Below are 22,845 nucleotides of genomic sequence, written 5' to 3'. Positions count from 1 at the left end.
GCGGGTTACACAGGCCTGATGTTTCACTTTTACGATCTTCCGACGCAATTGGTTCCCGAGTCGAAATTTAGCGCCAACTTTGAAGGAGCTCCTACGTAGGACTTGAAGATAGTAAGGTAGGTTCTACTTCAATGCAATATCAGACCTTAATTTGACGATAAATATGTTCGAAATTTACTGATTTGCCAAGTTTAGGCTCAAAGTGGGGTATGTTTGGAACCGCCTTTCACCCTCCAGAGGTAGGATTAAACTTGCTGGTTTGAAACCCTCCTCCAACTCAAAATCCTAGCCCGATGATAAAGGTCCATCGATTCTGATTGATTATGATTGAAATACAAAAAATACGATTGAACCGTATGAAATCAAATTAAAATCCCAATAAATACGAATTGGTTTACACTTGCGTTTAATCGTATTTTCTGTATATTCAATCAGTTTAAAAGGTTTCTGTATTCGTAAGAACGTTGAATAAATACAGTTGAAATGCGATACTTAATTTCCAAATGTTATTGAAACTCGTCAAAATAATGTCGAAATAGCCCTTGGATTATTCATTGTTTACACTCGAATTTCGCTGTAATAATCTATGTATAGGGGAGGAGTTACAGCTCCAATGGAGGAGCCGTAGATTGAATAACGTCAAAATATCATTCAATCGTCTATTCAAAGCGTAAAATTAGGGTTTGATACTTTAATTTTAAGGAGTGAGAGATTCGATGTACGGTTTGTTCTTAATTTTTTTTGGATTTCAAGGGTCAACGTAGGATTTATAGGCCCAGTTTCCTTCAGATTAGGTTCATACGAGTCTTGGTATGGAGAAACGTAGGCGCTAAATTTCGATTCGGGTTGTATCGTGGATATGAATGGAATCACAGATCGAGTTGCACAGTTTCAAGATCAATTTCTAACCATGCAGTTAAAAAGGTTAAGAGTACTTATCACACGATTCTAGTAGAAAATCCACGGTGACAAGATCCACACAAAAAAAGGCCTAAGAATGCATCGGACTTCGAACGATGAAATCAGTGGTTAGAATAAATCGTAACGAGGTGTCAAAACGACCAACGATAAAAAGGACATGCGGCACAAACACGGAACAGCGAACTTCTCCACCTGTAAACACGAGAGCACGTCCATCGAGGGATGAAATGGGATAAAGGGGATAAAGGGGATGAAGAAGGAGATAAGAGGGGAGGCGCGGGGCAACCCGGACCCTGCTCAACCCGACCCGCCGGCACCTCGAGCCCCGAACCGAACGAACTCGTTGACTCGACCCTGAATTCTAGACACGCCGCATCAGCAGCACCAGCACCACCAGGAAAATCCGTGAAAACTGCCACTTGTTGCTGGTACTGGTTGTGCTATACGTGCAGAGTATGTCCGGAGGGTGAGATGGGAGGTCGGAGGAGCGCCACGCGACGTGGCAAACGCCTTCTTATTTCTTTTTCACTCTTTCACTTTTCTCTCTCATTCAGTCTCTACTTCCGTAACGGTACCGTAACGCTAAGAATGGTTGTTCGCAGGTTGTAACTCACATACCTATTCCTTCGAGCACGTTGATGACGTCTTAAGGGGTTCAAACGGATGTGTCTCGTCCAGATGGTGACGTGCGTGCAACGGAAACTGCAATTGCCTCCGATCTCTGTTTCTTTTTTTTTTTTTCTCTTTATTTCCCCTTTTCGTCCTGCAACAGTAATGATTAAAAATAATTTACATTAGAAGTGTAAGGTAGGTATGTTAAAATTGAAAACGACATTTTTCTCCATTGTTTGTTCTATTTTGTTTAGGCGATATGTGCAGAGTTAATGTTAATCTGACTTTCAAAATGAAAATTGTTCGCTCTGCATTCATGATACGGGTAATGAATATCATGAAAAATAATTGCCCGGAAGGTAATCGAGACGAATCACCCTGTGTATAAAACATGTGATGAAGAGAACGAGAGAACGTTCGTTAAGATGGAATAAAAATATGGATTCCAGCTCTTCTCGCTGTGGAATTGAGCCGATCACTGCGACATCGTCACGTCAGTTCTGCGTCGGCTGTGAAAATAGTGAAAAAGAGTAACATTTTACTCGGTCGGTAAAGACTGACTACAGCATCCTATTAATGGACGTGAAAAAAGAGAAAGTATGTATAAGAATATATAATTGGAGATTTTCAATGCGTACATGAAATCATCGACGAGTATAGCCGGCGACGACGACGCGGGACAGACGCGATTTGCATGATCTGAATAAGGTGATAGCATACAATTTGGTATAAGATTTGGTCGAGTTCATCTTTTTTTTATTAACGTATATATACCTGTAAAAGAGTGAATTAAGACGATACGAGAGGGGAGAACGAAGAATTTTTGTAAAAATTCAAATCGCTGCTGCGTTCGAAGTACCCTGCACTTATGCGTCGGCTAGACTTGATAAATTCCCGATGCTTCGGAACGGAAGAGGCCCGCGGGCCCCTCGCGACGGCAGCAATCAACGAGTGGGTAATTCTCGTGCCTTCCGGGCCCTGATCCAACTGTCTGAAAGGACCGCCGAACCGCTCGCTCGGCTACCGGGTACCAGGCACACTGAAATTAGGAGGTAGCCCGGTGCCCCGGGTCCCCCAGGAACGGGTGCTCTCCACCCAATGGACGCACACACCTCTACATCGTGCAAGCAAGATGCACTGAAGTGCGTGCGATTGAGCCGCGTCGGACGTGAATTGAACGGCAACAGAAGTCAAGGAACATTAGGGGTGTCATGTCGTCAGAGTAGAAGTGAAATGTCAATGAGACACGTCTTCGTTTTGATCTCTGTACTAACGGGATGGCTGACTACCAGAATCGAAATTTAGAGCCTACGTTTCACCGTACCAAGGTGCATATGAACCTACTTTGAAGGAAACTGAACATAGAAATCCTACATTGACCCTTGAACTCCAAGAAATTTGAGAACAAACCGTACATCGAACCTCCAATTCCTAAAAGTTAAAGTACCAAACCCTAACTTTTACGCTCTCAATAGACGATTGAACCTATTTTAACGCTGTTCAATTCACAACTCTCTCATTGGCACCTGCAACTTCTCTTCTGTAGATATGTTATTACAGCGAAATTCAAACATTCACAATGAATAATCCAAGGGCTATTTGGGCATAATTTTGACAAGATTTGATAACATTTTAAAATTAAGTATCGCATTTCAAATGTATTCATTCAACATTTTAACGAATAGAAAAATCCTTTCAACTGATTGAATATACGGAAAATACGAGTAAGCGCATGTGTACACCAATTCCATTTATTAGGATTTTAATTTGATTTCATACGTTTTAATCATATTTTTTGTATTTCAATCATAATCAATCAGAATCGATGGATCTTTATCAGGGGGCTAGGATTTTGAGCGTTGGAGGAGGGTTTCGAACGAGCAAGTTTAATCCTACCTCTGGAGGGTGAAAGGAGGTTCCAAACATACCCTACTTTGAGCCTAATCTCGGTAAATCGGTAAATTTTGTACATTCTTATCGTCAAAGTAGGATCTGATATTGGATTGAAATAGAACCTACTTTCCTATTTTTAAGCCCTACGTAGGAGCTCGTTTCAAGTAGACGCTATACATATTTCGACTCGGGTAGCGTCCTCAGCCTGAGTCGATTCGAAGCAGACGAAATCGACACCAGCGCTTCAAAAGCCTCAATGTATATGTCGTTGGTTGAAGTGACAGAATCTGTTTCTGATAAGCTATCACTCACGTGACCCGTTAGTTCAACTTCATTGCAGCGTTAGTATCGGTCTTTGGGGGTTCTAATCGACACAAGCTGCCCCGTGTGCTGTAAACATCAGCGCATCTTCGTGATCCAGTAGCCGCGGTTTTCGGTCACTTTATCGTGTTCATCGTCGATTTTCCCACGGTCGGTAAGGAGGATGAAGATGAGGAACATCCCACCACGCATTCCACATTAACACCCCATCGTCTTGGTTCGGTTTCGCAAGGAGGCGAATCGGAGAGACTCGATACTGGCGTACATAGCGCATATGGTTCGGGGATGATTGATCTTTTTGAGGTTAGGGTTGGGTGCGGGATTGATGTATGCAGCATGCGAGGTAAAGCACCGCGGCGCAATGCAGTGCAGTACACTGGGCGATCCCACCGGTTCGTTGGTTGGTTGGTTGGTTGGTTGGTTGAACCGTATGTTTATGCCATCTCGCGCGAACCACTTACACGTGATTTATTATAAGAAATTATCCGAATGCTAGAAATACCGTATGATTATCCTCCCGTGATCCCCGCCGCCGTTCGTTCCTCCGTTGCGCTGCAACGTGCGTCGAACGCAACATCCAGTATATCGAGAAACAAGAACCTGATATGCACTTCTTCGATTTCTCGAGTGAACGAGTATCACTTTTACACGTAGTTCAAGGAATCAATGAAGAGTACAAGAGTTGTCATGAAAAAGTTGAGAGTTTTCACCTTGATCCTCAAATCCAAATATCAGGTCCAAATTTCATCATTTACGATGTAGCCACTCCCGAGTCCAAGTCAGAAAACCACTTCAAAACCAACTACAACCCTGAACAATCCGTCGGTCCGGTCCTCCCAATTCCCGCTATATCCGGTAAAGTTTCGTCTCTTCTTTGATCCAAAGTCGAGTCAAACAAACTGTCAGCACTGGGTACAGTCAATAAAGTTTGGCGTACTAACGCACGATGTGCACAGCAGATTGCTTCATCCTCTTTCTTTTCTTCTGTCTAAAGGCCAAAGAATAGAAAAATATAAAACGATTTTAAAAAGAGGCAATTTCGCGTCCCGAAGACGTTTGTCGGACCGACTAGATGTCCATGTACCTAACGATAAGAAACTGGTTACAGGTCCACAAGACAATCGAATATCTATTGTGATTCCTGTTTGTAGATTACTTCTACGAAGCAGCTGGACTTCAACATTTTACTCCATTTTTATTTTTCTTTTATTTGTCAATTTGAACAAGAAATTGGTGGGACTGTATAAAAATATTCTGGGTGCTTTGCTTTGAAGAAGAAAACTACGCGAGAGTAACCTTTCGTGAGGGAAAATGGATTTCCAGCTAACGTTTCCTGACAAGAAGATACCAAGGAGGCGTTCCTGTTTTCAACCCCGCATGCGACTTCATCTGACGACAAATCGAGACGAGCGCATTGGAGGTCCGAAGCATATTCGCGATGAGGATATAATATACTCACATACACAAACCTCGACGACGTGTTGTACATACGTATACACACATACATATGTACATACGTACGTACAAAAACGTACATTATGCAGCGATAGCTTTCCGTGGCATTCAACTAATTCTAGGCTCGAAGCGTTCCATTAAAGATTCAGCATGTAATTGCAGATGACCGGCGTAAGCCCGTCTCCATCCGGACAGACGAACGAACCTGAAACAGACGACCGTCGGACGGACGGACGGAATCGCAAACCCTTGCACACTGACTCGCTCTCTCTCTGTCTCTCTCTCTCTCTCTCTCCCCCCCTCACCCCGGCCGCTACGTGAGGCAATCAGACCACTGCGTACCGGAAAATCTATCTTAATCGCTCCTCTCATACCTTTGTGCACCGGTTGTGTACAAACCCATGTTCACGTACACTGGATAAAAGCTCCTCGAAGACAATTTCGCCGCTTGCCTGAATCCCACGATGATGGAGAACGAATGCCTACTATATGTATAGTCGACTCTCTCAACAAGACCGGTCAAAGGGACGTAGGGTAAGATATTTCTAAGAATTAGTAGAACCCCACAAACGAGCTCGACGTGCAATTATGGCACTTTGAACCAAGATTCTCGCAATAGGGCCGGCAAAAGTCCATAACAGCTACGCTTTTTTTTCCCAACATATCACTTTTGTTGCCGGCCATATTGCGAGGGTATTTGGAAAAATTGCTGCTACGCTTTGTTCAACCGAAGTTGCAGGGGAAGCTGCTGAGATCTTTTAAGGGGAAGCGACCCTGTTGAGAGAGTCGGCTGTATGAAAATTTGAACCTACGAAATAATCATGCTCGTTCCTTCTTCTTTCCACTTTTGATCACCTCTAGCGTCCAAAAGTCTTCAAGTCAACTTTAAATCGACTCTAATGGAATCAAGTTCAACGAACGTATGATCTACGGTGCGTCTGTCGTAGATCAAATCATTTTCGAGTATCGTATAGGTGTACTTTTCTTTCTTTCCTTTTCATCTATATACAGAGGAAACTTTACTTCCAACTTTGGAACACTACAGCGCACAGAAGACGACGTGATGATTAACCGTTGACGGCTGAAAAGTTTGAACGTGCCTTGAGATTTGAGAAGACCGTGTCATGTAGTCGCGAGCCGAGGAGAATCGTGATCAAGATATTGATCGGTGTTCGTGGATTCTTATGAACAAGAAGTTTAGTAACGGGGTATTGTGACGAACAATCGAAGAAGAGTAGGTAGAGAAAAAAGAAACAAGTTAATAAAAGAAGGAAAAACGTGTATCTAAATACATATCGCGCTGCTGCTGCTGCTCATAACGTTCCGTCGTCGTTTTGTTCATTACATACCTATAATACCAATGGCAGCCTGCAGCGGCATGCGTGCGTGCAACCGGCGAAAGTAACCCGCACACGTATGGATATACATGTGTGTACATGCGTGTGTGTATAATCGTTACAATAGAATAGTTATTGTTTCGCGGGTGCGGGCATAAATACCCATTTGCTTCATACATGCGGCAGCATACCGTGTTGTACTTTATTCAAATGGCACCAATATGTGCGCGACGCGGTGTGTGTACGATATAAAGTTATGTACGCATGTACAATAGTCGCATTCCGATCCTCCGAATAATCAGCATTGAAGAATACCACATATAATAAAGAAAGAACGAATAAAGGAAAGGAGTATATACCTGAAAGGAATAAAGTGGAAAATGCACTGCACTGCAGGCACGACTGACGGAGTATCAGAGGTAGAGATTTTGGGGCGGAGTTGACGTTTCGAATTTGAAAGAGTTCCGGAAACGACTAATATTCCGAATTATTTGGTGGGGAAACTTGAAGTAAGGAAATCGATCGTTGGAGGACCGAGAAAGTTACGAATTGCCGGAAAGCCGACGAGTCAAAGTTCCGAAAATTCAAGTAACGACGGAGAAAAGTTCCGATGCACCAAAATTCCGATAAGTAAAGTTTCGATGGAGTAATATTCCAAAAAATAAAATACACTCAGACAGCGTAGTTTACTCGACGAGCAGATGTAAAAAATCAGAAGAACCGAAAATCAGAATGACCACGATTCCGAACGTAAAAATATCGAAAATCCAAAACAAAGTATAATCAAAGTCGTGAAATTTCACCAAGCCGGAAATTCACGGAACTAAAAATCTTCGTTCATTCGGATTTTAGATGTTTCAGATTTTTAATTTCTTCACTTTCGCACTTTCATAACTTTGTCTCATCGAGTCTCGGACCATTCAAAACTTTGCTGTTTCGTCAAAGTTTGATTTTTTCACTTCAAGTTTCGCTGCGAAAAAATTCCGAACTTGGCGCTCTCGGAACTTTTCAAATTCGGGCATTTCAACCTCAACCCGAGATTTTGGAGAAACTTTTTCCAAAAAAGAGAAGAACAAAACTCATGCCACAGAGTTTATTATGCTATGTACCATTTTAAACGCTACTACATGTATAATCTAGAACATTGAAGATATAATTTGTAACAACGTATATATTATAGGTAGATACCTATATATACGACATGCAGCTGGTTGTTTTGTCTTTATTCGTCGCACGATCTTCCTTGGACTGCGCCTTTTCCTCTTCGTCTTGTTTCTGTTCCTCTTCTTCTTCTTCTTCTTCTTCTTCTGCTTCTCCTTGTTCTTCTCATGACATAAACAAAGTTATAACCACCAATTCCGAAGATGAAATATTATAAGTAATAACGTATAGTTCCTCTCCTCGGCCCGACTCGAGGAGCCAAGATAATAACACGATCGCTAAACTACAGCTGATATACAGGTATACGTATACATATATGTATATAATATAATACCTACGTGCGCGGCTATATATTGTATATACATATATATATTATATACATACGTGCCTACATATAATTGTATAATTATTATTAATGATATCGGACCCTTGTGCCTGCCCTCCACTCCCCCCATCGAACAACTCGTCGCAAAGCGCAAAATCGTAGTTACAGACAGTAGATACATGTTCAGGGTGAGCACTAAATCTCCATCGCGAAATTTCCTGACTTTTCCAGGTTTTCCAGACAAAAAAATCTTATAATTTTCCCTGACAAATTCGAATAAATTGACAAAAATGTACGTATTTTCCGTATAATTTTCTTTTTTTTTATGAAAGTACGAACCGTAACTTGGGTCAGACTGTCCCATATAGCCGATGAGCATAATATTTAGGATCATTCAAAGTTTGAAGAGAACCTTCTGGCGATGGTATAAAAATTTCTATCCTTAAGCTTAAAAAAATTGTGAGACGTACTTGTGTGAGAAAAAAAAATATAGCAAACGATTTCCCGACTTTCCGCGAAAACTCCTGACATTTCCTTGGCTATTAAGAGTTTCGAAATTCCACGACATTTCCAGGTTTTCCAAAATTCCCGGATATTGTACGGGTATAAATTTACCATGTTGAAGTTAGTAACGTTATCGTAATTATTCGCGCCGAGGAAAAACCGTTATTTCGCAATTTTCGAACTGTTTGAAATTCATTGAATCATAATAAAGCAAGATATACATATATTTTTCAATCCTAGTTCCTTGAAAAAAGTCATCGTAACAGTACGAAAATAATGATTTTTTTCTATCAACGTTTCTTTACGACGACGTTACTAACTTCAACCTCGTATAAATTTTCTCTAAACATAAAACGCAAAACGTTCTCTCGTCGTCGCGCTTCTTATTCTCTATTCGTAATCCGAACAATATTCAAACAGTTTTTTTAACGATGCCTGTTTTACTAAATTTTCTTTAGTTACCGTAACAAATGAAATGTTTCTCAGTGTACGATTCGCAAATCTTCTTTCCGCGGTAATTCGTAGATTCGAGACCGCAGACAAACGCGTGTTTTTTACGTCCGATCGAGAGTGCGGGCGCAAAGTTATAACTTATAATGTTTCATACGCCGGCCTGCAGGCTGCAGTATACGCGGACCTGCACCGATTAAAAAATCAAATAACAATATTACATAAATCATAAATCCCCGCAGGTAGACAGGCAGGTGGGTCGATCACGCCTATCGTTATAACAACCACTAAACGGCGCAATGGATATAATTACGCACGTATGCAGAAGCGTACAACATGTATAATACATATGTCCATGTGTGTGCATGCATGAAACGTATGTAAACCGATGCCAAAACATTGGGCGGCGATAATACTGCTCTACGATGAAATAATAATAACCTTATCTTTGAAACTTCGCGAGCGAATTTATACACGTTGTTATACAGCGATTCAGTGCAGCTATATAAATGCAGATATAATTGTATATGAGTGATTTATGAGTGAAACATTAGAAGAGGGGAAGAAGGATAAGATTTTTGTATAGGAGAGATAATTGTTTGATTAAAATTGATACATTTTTGAAATCCAAGACAGCAAAAAGACTTAAACATACGTCTAATGTTTTAAAAAGCCGGACAAATGCGAGTAGGATTCACGTCCTGAGGGTTCCATACAAACTTGATGTTTTTTTTTTTTTTTATTTGATATAGCTATAAATTAACTATTTTCGAACTTTTTCCTTCGCTTGTGCTACGAGAACTTGCTCATCTCCAAATTTCATGCTTCCAGGTCAACGAGAAGTTCCCTACAGATTTCGACGAGCGACTTTGCGAGTGTAAAAATCGTGACACAAATGGGCGTATCTTTCGATCGCGTTGATTTATAAGCTTGAATTTTTTACACCTCCAAGGGAACGTGGACCTCGGTACTTGATATTAATTTCAACTCGATACATCTACTCGTTCCTGAGAAAAAGGAGACGGACAACGAAACGATCCTGATAAAGGTTCCGTTTTTTCCTTTCCAGGTAAGGAACCCTAAAAGTTCCCGCAAACCTAAACCAGCAAAATCTACGAACGAACATTCGTTGAATACGAATTGTTGTACGATGCGCAAAGTGAGAAACAGGAAGAATGACGGTGGAGGGTGGAAAATGGCGGGCACCCTTTACTTTCCATTTGCCAGCGCGTGTTGAATTTCCTGCATCTCATCAAATGTATCTCTGCAGCGTGATCAGATATCGAGGTTGAGCATATATAATAACGGTTCTACCGCGTGGTATTATATGCCCATACCATGCAGAGATAGAGAGAGAGATAGAGATAATACAAGGGGAGTAGTTATTCAGCGGGGCTGGCCAACCGATCAAAATGGTATAGGAACGAATAATAAAGTATAAAGGTAGTGTAAAGACTGGTAGCGATCGTCTCTCTTCGAATACGTCTCGCGGATCGTTCGAGGATCTCTGGGATCGCGGGAACGAAAACCCAGAATTATCCACCGATTTTACCATCACGAGCATCTCGCAAACAGCGCATTAGCACCGCGTTTCTTCGCTGCTGATGCCGATGCTGTTGCTGTTGTTGTTTTGAATTTGAAACGGTAAGGCCGATGTGAAAAAAATCAAGTACCTAAAGGAGAGAAAAAAAATTTGCCAAGTTATAGAGTTAGGTATAATCTCTTCTCTTGCAAAAGCCAGACTCGATGGATAATTTCGTGTAATCGTTGCGGATCAATAAGACACCGCGATACAGGATTCAACGAATCTTACGGACCTCTGTGAACTTGACCTCTCATTTTCCAAAAATCCTCATTAAATGTTGCCCTCCGATCGAAATTGACAAAGTTACGAGAGATTTTCAGCAATCATTCTCTAATTTCAGAAATTCTTTTTTGTCAACTCGAGATCCGGCAGTTCTGACGGAAGTTTTGGGTATACGTCTCTGAGTTCTGTCGACGATTCTAACAAAATTTCGTAATCCGATGAAAATTGAGGAAGTTAGGAGTAGTATCTGGATTTCCGGATATTTTGTTTGTTCATTCTTTCGAATTTTCAAAACCTGCCAAAAATCGAAAAAAATTGCGTCGGTTTTCTGAAGTTGGCCCACGAGTGTTAAGTTCCATTTTCACTACCAAAATCGACAAAACTATTTTTCAAGCATCTAAAATAAGTCTAGAACTATTCGAATGGAACCTAGAATTCGAAATAAGAATTCGATTTTCGAAAAATAAGGTAAGCCAAGTTTACGATACACATTCGCCTACAATCATTAAATCATCTTGAATATCTATTGACCGGTTAAAGTCATGGAAAATTCCGTCTCTGTACTTTTTTACATAGAGCGTGAAATTTCCTACAAGATTCTATATTGAGACAGTTTATAAATTACCCAATTTTTCTACACATGTCAATTAAATGAAAGATGGAAAAAAAAAAATTAGGCACCTCTAAATATCAATATTGAGAGCTCATATTTGACTGAGATATTCTATTCGAGATGCTCCACCGAAATTTTGATGCGAGTTTGAGAAAAAAAAAAAATGAAATTTCTTTTGGCACGCCTAAATATACATATATACAAGACTGCGAAGGAAAAAGAAGTAGAATAATAATAATAATAAGAAGAAAAAGACGAAGAAACATCAGCATGAGCTCAAGATAGAAGCAGCAGCACGAATAGCTAATCAATAATTATTACCGTAATACACTCAATTCTTCCAACCGCCCCGCACTCTTTTCCTCCTCCTCCTCCACTGCAAAACCCGCGTCGTCGGTTATTTGCATATTTATAAGCCAGTGCAGTGTGCGCGGTGTAATCGCAGGCTAGCCTTTCTGCTGTTTTCGAGCTTGCTTCGAATCCTGCTTCACCAGCACCACCACCACCAGCAGCAGAAGCAGAAGCAGAAGCAAAAGCAAAAGCAGTATGGTGCTTGCTTGCTCGCTTGCCGTGCACAAGTGGGCGGGTAAAAAATATCGATGAAGAATTGTAAGGAAGAGGGGAAATAGAAAGAGAAGATATGAGAGAAAATAAGAAAAAAAAAAAATTGGAAAGAAAAAACGGGCATGTAAGTACTAAAATGAGAAAAAGAAGAAGAAAATACACCAACCGAGCAAGCAAAAGAGAAAAGGAGGAATCACCGCAAAATGGCGTAAGATTCGCAACGGACACGCGATCTCGTTCGAAACGTAACGATCCCCTCCTTTCAACCCCAACCATCCCAACCAATGTTAGCCCGATTCTGCACAACGATATTATACCTCCGTATGATAAATATATATACACGTATTACATACATGCGTATATACGATGAGGGGCGTTTCTGATCGAATGCAGAAAGAACGAACCAACCTCCGAACCCAAGTTTTGCCGCTGCTGTAATGAAACGCGTTTCGTATTTTTCTTATCAAAAAAAAAACCAAAATAAACTTGTCAGTAAGTCAATAAATGAAATATCGAGAAAATATTGTATGTTTTATACAGATACGGTGTTGAAGTTCCGGGATCGGGTGGTAAAAAATCTGAAAAACCGTAAATCAGAATCACCGGAATTTCGAACGTAAAAATACCGAAAATCCAAAACAAAGAAAGATCAAAGTCGTGAAATTTCATTCAGAATTTCGATGTTTCGGATTTTTAAATTTTCTCATCACCGAACCATTCGAAACTTTGCTGTTTCGTCAAAGTTCGATTTCTTAACTTCAAGTTCCGTCGCCAAATAATTCGGAATTCAGCGTTTTCGGAACTTTTCAAATTCCTATAATTTCAATCCCGCTCCAATCTCCCAACATTATACAATGCAAAATGAAAAAACCTCCCCAAAGGGAGAGAGAGAGAGAAATACCTCCTACTTTCAATTAATAACAATTCTCTAAACGAGACTGAAGAGCTCGCTAAACTCCGGAGGTTGTTTTACCGTATTCTAGATTAGGATGGAATTAGATGGCTCGGGTCACGAGGATCAGTGATACCATCACACCGCTCGCTCTTCTTCTCCCTACAGCATCTGATAGGTAAATCCTGCGATTATCCTTACTACCCTCCGAACCTCACGCACGCACACACACAGATATATATAATACAATAATATATATATATATATAATATATATACAACATGTATATAAATGTATAATATAGGGAAAGGGACGAATGTATTCGATATTCCGCGTTGTTAACAAGAAGGTGGGTACCTACAATTCCTACGGCACACGTGGATACTCGCCTGTATTGTATTACACGTATATTACACGCGTGTGTGTTACATACATACATATATATATATATGTTTGCAGGGGGCGAGGCAGGCAGCCGCTGCTGCTACTCGGCGGCCCCGATGCATGATTGCCGTTTAGATTTCCCCGGGCCCCGGGGCTACATACCCCTCCAATCAAACTTTTATTTCCGTTTCGCAAAAAGTGATTACAACCCGACGATTCTATACGGACAGCCGGGCTGCCGGGCGGCTCTGCATAATGTAATACACGCATCGAAATCCTGCCAAAGAACGTCGCTGTTCGATCGTAATCGTTCTGCGGGTATAAAGTATACGAAGAGAAACAAAAAACAAAAAAAAAAAACAGTTAAACATATATCAGACATAGAAGGCACGATTTGATTTTCAACTTCCCGTTTCGTTGCGTTCAGCGATAAAAAGAAGTTATCGCATTCGCTCTGAAAGTGAAATGTTGAGTTTTTGCTAAATCTCAACGTTTTTAAGTTCAGAAAATCACTTCCGATCATTTCAATGATTTTCGTCTCAATCGACGCGGCTTCTCCAGAATTGGAACTGATTAGATTTTGACTTTGATCGGAACGGTGCTTTTCCAATTGTTTAAATAAAAAAATTCCAAAACATAAAATAAACATGATATCTTGGGAACGGATCGATAGATTTGAATGAAAATTGATACGGTGAGATTTTTTGGCTCGCTGATCACGAATCTAAGGTCAGATTTACAAAAATTCAATTTCGCGTATTCGATAAAAACTGATGAAAAAAAAATTACAAAACATTTGGATTTTGATGAAAATTGGTACTCTTGGGTTTGTTGGGTGGCTGATGACGAATCTGAAATCGGATTGCGAAATCCGAAATGGTGATCCAATATGGTGGAAAAAGATCTAACAACGTTCCGATTTTGATAGAAATTGGTAGGAGGAAGTTTTCTGAATCACCGATAACGAACCCAAAATCAGACTACCAAAATTTGTAACGACGGATCCATTATACTGGTTGAAAATAAAAACAACACGTCATATTTTCACGTAAAGTGGTATTAAAATCGTTAATCGCGAACCTGAATTTGTAGTTCAAAATTCGAAATGGATATAATTCTTTTTTTTTCTCTCTCTCTATAAACTTAGAATCTGCAGTGGGAGAACGGGAAGTTCGATGTTGGATGAGGAAGTTTGTTAATCTTATATTTAAAACGTAGAAAAATATCTCCGCTACTTTTACATACAATTGAAACACAAACAGTTGTACAAATGTCATTAATTAATTTTCAAATGGATCCGAACTATCGAACACGTACCGATTGATTTTATAAAATTATTTCGAAGGAATATATACGACACGATCTACACCACGAGTTGCGTGAATTAATTTCATATTACGTATATAAATATCATGTACATAAATTAACTCTCTTCAATTCGACGTTGAATATACTTGGCAAGTGTTTATAATGAGCAATTTTTGGGTTTTTTTTCTTTTTCTGCTCACGTCAAATATAAGACTAAATTATTGAGAAATACTTCTCTCGACGTTTAAATAGCTACCTACTTACATACGTATACATACATATATAAAAAGATGACATTAGATAATTAATACGGTGTATTTGTCAGTGTCAAATCAATGTCAAATATAAATACTTTTTTTCCAGCGAAATAACTATAAATTTTGATACATTTGTCTTGAACTCTCGAGTTTATAATATATACGTAAAGATTTTTGGTAAACCGTACGTGCGTGCATGTATGTAATATATGTACATGTAAGAACCTACGTATGTACGATGTAGAAAATTACCGTCATAAATCCTCGGGTATATGTATAAGATTAATTATTCTTTACGATTATAAAAAGACATCTGCAGCGATTTATTCCTAATTCTTGTATAAATTGCTATATATTTGTCTAAATGCCGAATGCGAACGTGCCGTTTATACACGATGTAACGCTATTTGATCGTAGAAATTTATTCTCACGTAATAACAATAATGGCAATAATAAAATATAATTTACGCATCTGTTACACCAACGTCATTGGTGCCCGATGATGATTATGACGTATAATGAATTAAAATATGATTGAAAGAGAAATGATAATGAAAAAAATAACTGTCCGAACACGTCGTGTTGTTCAAAATCGGTGTAACGAAAAGAAAAAAAGAAAAAAGATCCATCGTGTATGTTCATTATGGGACCGTCCCTCGAAATCTGACTTTTTTTTATCATCTAGAGGAATTCCAATTCGTGTAGATTAGTTGGTACGATGATGTGTATAACTTCGATCACAAAGCGGACTGATTAAGAGTTGAGGTAAAAATCTGATAACATCAGGCAATTGTTTTTGAAATATTGGAAGTTGATTTTGGGGGTGGGACTTGAAAAATTCGTCAACACCCTAAATGAGGATGACTCTAGTGGCACTCTGTAGTATAGGAAAAGCCTCTGGACCTATTAATTATTATAATAAGTTCGCAATGCTTGATAATGACGGAAATGAAATGCATTATACGTGAGTATGTATAATATATATATACATATATATATATAATTCGCGACGGGGTGCAGGAGACACGAATATAAGAGAAGAGAAGAGAAGAGAGGAGCGAGTGCATCAGAGATGAGATGATATAAAGGGAGCCGGTTAAAAACGTGATTACAATATCTATCCCCGATCTAATAACCAATAGGAAATTCAAATTTAAACATCGCGGGGGGGCTGCTTCAGGCACACCCGGGGATGATAGAAGAGCCCCCAATTTCCTCGAGGGCACTACTCGCCTCCCGTGCATCTGTCGAACAGCCATCGACGAGAGAGAGAGAGAGAGAGGAGAGCGAGTCCCGCAGGGTTTGCCGAATCCCTATGGGGTCCCCTTTGCGGAGGGGTGAAAAATATTCCGTTTGATAAGGAGCGCGCGTTTCCAATAAATCGGCACACGCCTCGTTTCACATCGGCATCGTCACGTCTCGCGGTTTATGCTACGCGTACAACCGAGTGTGGATGCATTCACGGTATATAATATGCGGTTGGTTAGTTGGTTAGTTTCATCGAATTCAATTTATACGTCGGTTTTATGCCTTGTTGGGTCCCCGTGATCGTTCATCCGGCTGATGAGCGTACGGAGGATGAGGAGGCGGTTAAAGTCGGTAACCGTTAACGCAACGAATACCCAAGTCGGGAGATCAAATTTTTAAGGCATCGGGCAATTTTAAGATCACTTTTCACAATTAGTGTACGTATTTTGTTTATGATGGTTTGCTAAATTTTGGAAAGTCGTAAAGATGCGAATTGGCAGTTTTTTTTTTTTTTTTTCTAAACGTGCATCGTTACGGTAACGTTACTAACTTCATCCTCGTCATAGAAGCTGATATTTCTGGATACGTATACGCACCTATATATATATATATATAAATTGCAAAATGCCAAAAATATATGAGATTATACCTTGGAAATTCGATAGTTCACTTAAATGTTCCTCTGTTTCTGCGCGCGTGTGTGTTTTTTTTCTTCTAAAGACCGACCCAAGTTTTAGTTTCGATTTCGGTTATGTTCGAAATTAATTTTGTACCTACATTGCATTCTACAAATAAATTTATTTCGTAACAAATAGAAGTCTTTTATTTAATGTAATCGAATAATCTGTTACAAATCTAGGTAAAACACTAGATTTCAGGGTATAATAAAGAATTTAGTTAAATTTTAACTCAACTAGACAAGCTTTGATTTCGTTTACGGTTTTGGCCGAAACTAAAAGAGAAGGAACCGAATATTCGATTATTGTTTTGATTTAGGTTTCAGTTAAAAATCGTGTATCGTTCGGATACTACTTTTTGTCAAATGTTCAGCGGTACAAACTTTCCTAGGTTCCCGTTTTTTTTATTTTTTTTTCTTTTAGTCGATGCTAACGAAGGTCCGTAAAAGTGACTTCGTCGGAATGCAACAAAGTGCGCATTTGCGAGAATAAGTGAGAGAGTGAGAGGGAACGAGACGAGAACTGAACGTGTTAAATTCTAATATGTGTAAAGCTGACACAACCACTTGGGCACAACTAATCGAAACTTGTAAAGGTATTTAGTGCTCGTTCGTAGCTAATCAGTCGCCGTAATCCCGATTTTGTTGCTCCACTCCGCTAGGTACAGATCAAGCTAGAATGAGCGCAAAAACGCGTGGACAAAATATTTTTACAAGCACGGTATATTTTGTCGCTTATCAATTGCCATTGACTAAATTTTCCGCTAATCAGGACTACCTAATATCATCGCAATCCCTATTTCCGAGGATCTGTACCAAGCGGGGTGGTGTTTTGTCGCAGAGGTTGGAGCAACAAATTCGGCGGATTCTTTTTGTCACAAGAATCTACGTCGAAGCTTGATATTGAAATGGAATTTCGGCGTCATGCTCCGTATGATTATTCAAGGCACTTGGGAAGATTTTTTGCGATGACATCTCGCCGTCCTAATTAGCATAATTGAACAACAATTAATAAGCAGCAAAATACAGCATGCTTATCGGATATTTCCTCCGGCTTTATCCTTACCTATTCATCGTGACTGTTTGCTCGCGAACGGCTGGAGCAAAAAAATCGACGTTACGTCAACTAATTAGCAACAAAAAAAAAGCGCTAAATACCTGCACAGGTATACTTCGACTGGTTGATACCCAAGTGGTTGTGTCAGCTTTATATGCGTCAAATTCCACCCACCTTTGTACATCGTAATACGGATGTTCAAGAGATATCCGATGCATATTCGCGTCATGCGCTACAGTATTATACGTGAAATACAGGCCGATACTCCACTACACTGTACAATACACCCTCATATTTGTACAATCAGGCGCAATCAGTGGCATTATATTAATATTTATACGTTCATCTGACACCACCGACGTGTTTCAGCCCTCGTGCGAAGCCTCACCTCCATCTCTATCTCTCTACATGTATACATCTATCCATCTGTCTATCTCTCTTTCTCTATCTATCCATCTGCAGCAAGCCAATCAAAATCATTCGACTAGCATATCCCTTATGAGTAATGTCTGTAATACACCCGTTATACGCTGCAAGCATGGAATACGCAGGTCCTAAACTGTGTTAAAAATGATTGTTAATTTACTACACATTTACCGTAGAAGACGGTTTAAATTTACGAAATCAGGTTGCAAATTTACAAATTCGATGCAGCGATGTAAATTATTACGTATTTGTTTGAAATTTACGATAAAAATTTTTGACTTCGATAAAATTTGTAGGAAAAACACAAAAAAAAAAAAAAAAACAAGTAATTTCAATTTGTTTAAAATTAAATAAACGGCAAATGTATGGTGAATTCACTGTTCCGTTTACGAATAAAACTTCCAATACAGTGTAGGAAATTTTATACAGAAATTTTTAACAGTGTACGTATACCGGTGTTGCCAACCGTAAAGATCCTTGTTCAGATCTAAAGAAATTAAATTCTGTTCAAAGAAAGAAAATTTGTTTTTTCATTAATAAATATTATCGTTTAGGTTTGAATCTAAAGAGAATCCGAAGATCTCTGAACAAAATCTCAAAACCAGAAACGAAATCTCTACATATGGTCTGTGAAAACGAAACAATATAGACTATTAATAATCAACCAATTTTAAGATTCTTGAAAAGAAATGTGCACCAGTTACGTCGACGTCTGTTTTAAAATTATGTCACTGATACAACGGTTTTCAGATTACAGTAAACCTCTCTTCTTACCTCTCTTATAGATATAAAGAGCAGCTTAACTGTGCAAGTACGAAGGAAAAATATAATATAATAGGCATAAGATGCAATGTGTGCAGCTCCTACCTATAATAGAATTATAGGTATTATAAGAGAGAAGAATAAATAAATATAACACACAAAGCTCGCATTCGCATTCCAACCGAAATACCGCGCCGCTTTTTCTACATAATATAGGTTACAATATCTTTACCGCCGTTCTCCGTTTGTCAAAACAGTAAAAACTGTTTATCATCTCCCCCCTTCCCGCCTTTCTTCACCATCGGCGAATCGCCGATGAATTATCACCGGATTATAAGCTCGATGATGAAAACGGAGAGAGGCAGAAAAAAAAAAAAACATAAAAAAAATTGTATAAATATCTACAGTTTACGTAACAACTACAACGTACAACTGAAGACGATCGAAACGCAAAATCACCCAACGAAGAAAAAAAATTGGATTACGTTTCGACACGATCGTTGAGCCAATCATCGTATGATCGCAAAATTGTTAAGATACTGAAGTTAGCTACGAAACATCAGGGATAAATTCATTATTGCGCAATTTTTAATTCATTTCAGAATGACTCTCGATAAGTTGTCCTCGACAAAATACGAGTGCTTTTTGTTTATTAATTTTTTCACCAAATTTTAGACAGTCTAAAATTTGCGAAGTAAAGTACTAACTTTGACTTCGGAAATTATTTCACTTCTCAAACTTGGTCGCGATTTAACAAAAATCCTGAAATTTATTTCAGCTGTATACCGCTGGACTTTCAAAAGTTGTTTTAGATCTTTTGTTGACCTTTGACCTTAAATAACTTTTGAAAGAGTGGATTTATCGTAAAATCATAAAAGATCTTTTTTTTTAGAGCGTTCGATTCTCTAAAAAAGTACGTTACGGTTTTATCGGTAGACTAATAACGCTTTGAAGAGTTATATAAAATTCCAAAGTTTAGAAAATAAAAACAAATTTTCCCGTGTTATTTGAATGGGAAATAGAAAACCGCGATTAGACACGTCTAAATATTAATATCAAGAGCTGAAACTTGGACAGCATAAACTCGATTTCTCTTACACAGTCGAAGGTTTACCTACATATTATGCAACAGCAGGGATATAGCCAACGTGTTACGGTATAAGCTTCGTATTACATTTGTTGCTCGAGAGGGTCGCGTATCGATTATACCGCCCGGGTAATAACAGAACGTGACGTGAAAAAATAAGCAAGATTGAAAAAAAAAAAAAACCAAAAAAAAAAAAAAAAACTACAAAACATGAGTAATTTACTTAGTAAAATATAAAGCACGCCGGTGCAGAAGCGGGAGCAGAAGCGGCAGAAGCAAGCGAAAACGAAGAGAAGGCAAACACATTAAACATTCAAGGGGTATAATAACCTAACCTGCACCAAACGTGCGTTATGCACTATGCATATGCACCTAGGCGTAAATTGCACGCACGTAACTGTGTGACTGCATACTGTATACGTATACCAACTGAGCCCTGTTATTATACGTGTAAAAGTGTACATAAACTGAGCCTCCTCTGCTATAGAGGTTGGTTACTCCTTTTCTCTTTACCCGGCGCATTTGATCGTGCGTATGCAGGTACACCTCGTATATCTAGTCTGCGACAACGATTTGAGGATGATATTATTACGAGGATTGGTGCAGTTTCAATATTATTTATCATATTCGTCAACTCTGTTAGATGAATGATTATATAGAATGGCTTGGTATTAAATTGAAAGGCGAAAAATTGGCGAGGGTGAAGTTTTCAAACATGCGAAAATCTAATTCGTTGAAGTAATCGAAATGCGAAGAGTCCTCGGGCTATGGAAAATTGAAGAGATGGAAAGCCGAAGTACAAATAGACGATGTATAGAAAGGTGAAGACATGGAACGTTAACTGATTAACTCAATTCCTCCGAAATGGTGTCTGAGAAGATACATAAGCCTGTAGGATGTCAAAATTTTATAGGTAATCGCTTTCTCATTATCCAATAAGTTTACCTTCCTTGTATTAATCTTTTATTAATTTTTCCAAATAACCGATGTAACGTTGTTCATAACCTAAACATGTCGCGTAATCCAAAATAAATATTGTGATTAACATGATTCAATTAAAATTAAATTTTAAAAATTGTTTCTATCGTTCATCTAAATATATAGAAAATTGGGTAACGAAAAATTTTTTTTCTCCAAAACGTTGTCACTAACAAAGGTAATAGTCAAAACTAACCTACCTCGACGAATTGGAAATTTTTTACATTATTTTATGATTCTATTCCTGTACTCCTCGATACTTTTGACATTTTACACATTTATTTCAACACAATGCAAATTTGATCTATTCTTAAAAAATTTGATATTATAGCCTTTCTGTACTTCGATATCTTTAGTCTATACTCTCTAGCCCGATTTGGAAGAAATCATCATGATATTTACAATACAACGCGATGTTAGAGGATTTGGAGGAGCGTCGAGAACGACGACTTTGAACGATCAAGAGGCTAGAGAGCCACTCGTGGATCGGAACGGGAAAAGAGAGAGAGAGAGAGAGAGTTAAGGGGGCAAGAAGACAGGACTAAACAGGGGCGGTGTGGTGGATGTTGGGTGTGGAGGAGGACGCACACCGCCGCCCACGCCGTGAGGGGTGAACCGAACCAAGTAAAGCCAAGGAGAGGAGGGAGAGAGAGAGAAAAAGGGAAAAAGAGAAAGAGAGAGAGAGGCAGGGTGCGCGTGAATAATATACGCGGCAGGAGGCATTAATTGACACGGAGTAAAAAGTATCGAGCGAAATTGTAATATCCGTGCCATGGGGCAGCGGCGGAGGCAGTTAGAGGAGGGTGTGTTGCATATACATGCCTGCAGAGCTGGGCGACTTGTATTGTACGTAGTGTCTGAATGTAGGTACAAGAGCGAAAAGCCGCGGAGGAAATGTTTTACTAGCCTTAATTTCACTCCCTTCGTAGCCAATACGTCCGGGCAGTAAATTCAAAAGTTAGCCAGTCGAGGCGCCGCCACGCCCGCGGTCTGATGTTTCTGTTTTTAAACGCTCCGCGCGTCAACCACTCCGATCGCCTTGCTAATGTTTCGCGCCTACCGAGACGACCTTTGACCCCTGCCTTGCACCCTGCCAAGGAGCTCGATTTACAACCTTATCTGCACTTCTGTTAACCCTTTCGGTCGCAGAAGCCACTGCAGTGGCACTCTTTGTTTTTTGTGATTATTTTTATCATTTTCTTTGATATTCCACGCAAAATCCTGAATTTTTTTACATTTTCAGGTAACAAAAATACTCGAAATTTGGAATGATTGAGATTTTTTGTGAATCCATAATTGTTTATAATTGTTATAAGTAAACATACGGAAAAAAAAGGTATTTTCGTGAATTGTATGTATTCTAGTCGTTTTGGTGAATAGTATGAATCGCTTGGTCATCGGAAGTCGGATAATATCTGCATCAGGAATCAAAAACCAATCATCAGCTAAGAAAGGCGATCGATGTGATTACCGTCAAAATCGACTCACTTCAACCGGTCCCTTGATGTAAACAACAAAGTTTGAAAACTTCGTCAGTACGATGAAGAATTGCGATTCGAATGAATTGCATCTAATTTTTTAAACTTCCTCGACAAAGAAACTGAGAACTACACGGTTGATTCGACGTTTTATCTCTCACTTGACGAATTTCGCGTTCAAACGGCCTGTGGTTGTAGTTCGAAAGAAACCAGGAGATCGCGACATCTGTGAGGGACGACGAGAGTTAAGAATAGCCGGTAAGAAAGGGCGCGGATATGCGACAGGCTCGAACGATAAGTCGGCATCCTTAATTCGTTTGTTTATTTAT

At 39.3% G+C, this 22,845-nt stretch overlaps 1 protein-coding gene across 1 annotated transcript in view; it reads right to left on the bottom strand.

Moving 5' to 3' along the window:
• The window catches only part of LOC124213324 (protein bric-a-brac 1), a 182,250-nt gene that overhangs the window by 158,281 nt on the left and 1,124 nt on the right, over nucleotides 1-22,845 (bottom strand). Inside the window, exon 3 of the mRNA XM_069133228.1 lies at nucleotides 1,540-1,684. The gene's annotated coding sequence lies outside the window, so the exon portion shown is untranslated. The remainder of the gene's footprint in view (nucleotides 1-1,539; nucleotides 1,685-22,845) is intronic.

This window comes from Neodiprion pinetum, chromosome 2, assembly GCF_021155775.2.
Source record: "Neodiprion pinetum isolate iyNeoPine1 chromosome 2, iyNeoPine1.2, whole genome shotgun sequence".
Taxonomy (NCBI): domain Eukaryota; kingdom Metazoa; phylum Arthropoda; class Insecta; order Hymenoptera; family Diprionidae; genus Neodiprion; species Neodiprion pinetum.
Note: the sequence above shows the minus strand (reverse complement) of the source record. Positions and strands in the feature narration are given on the sequence as shown.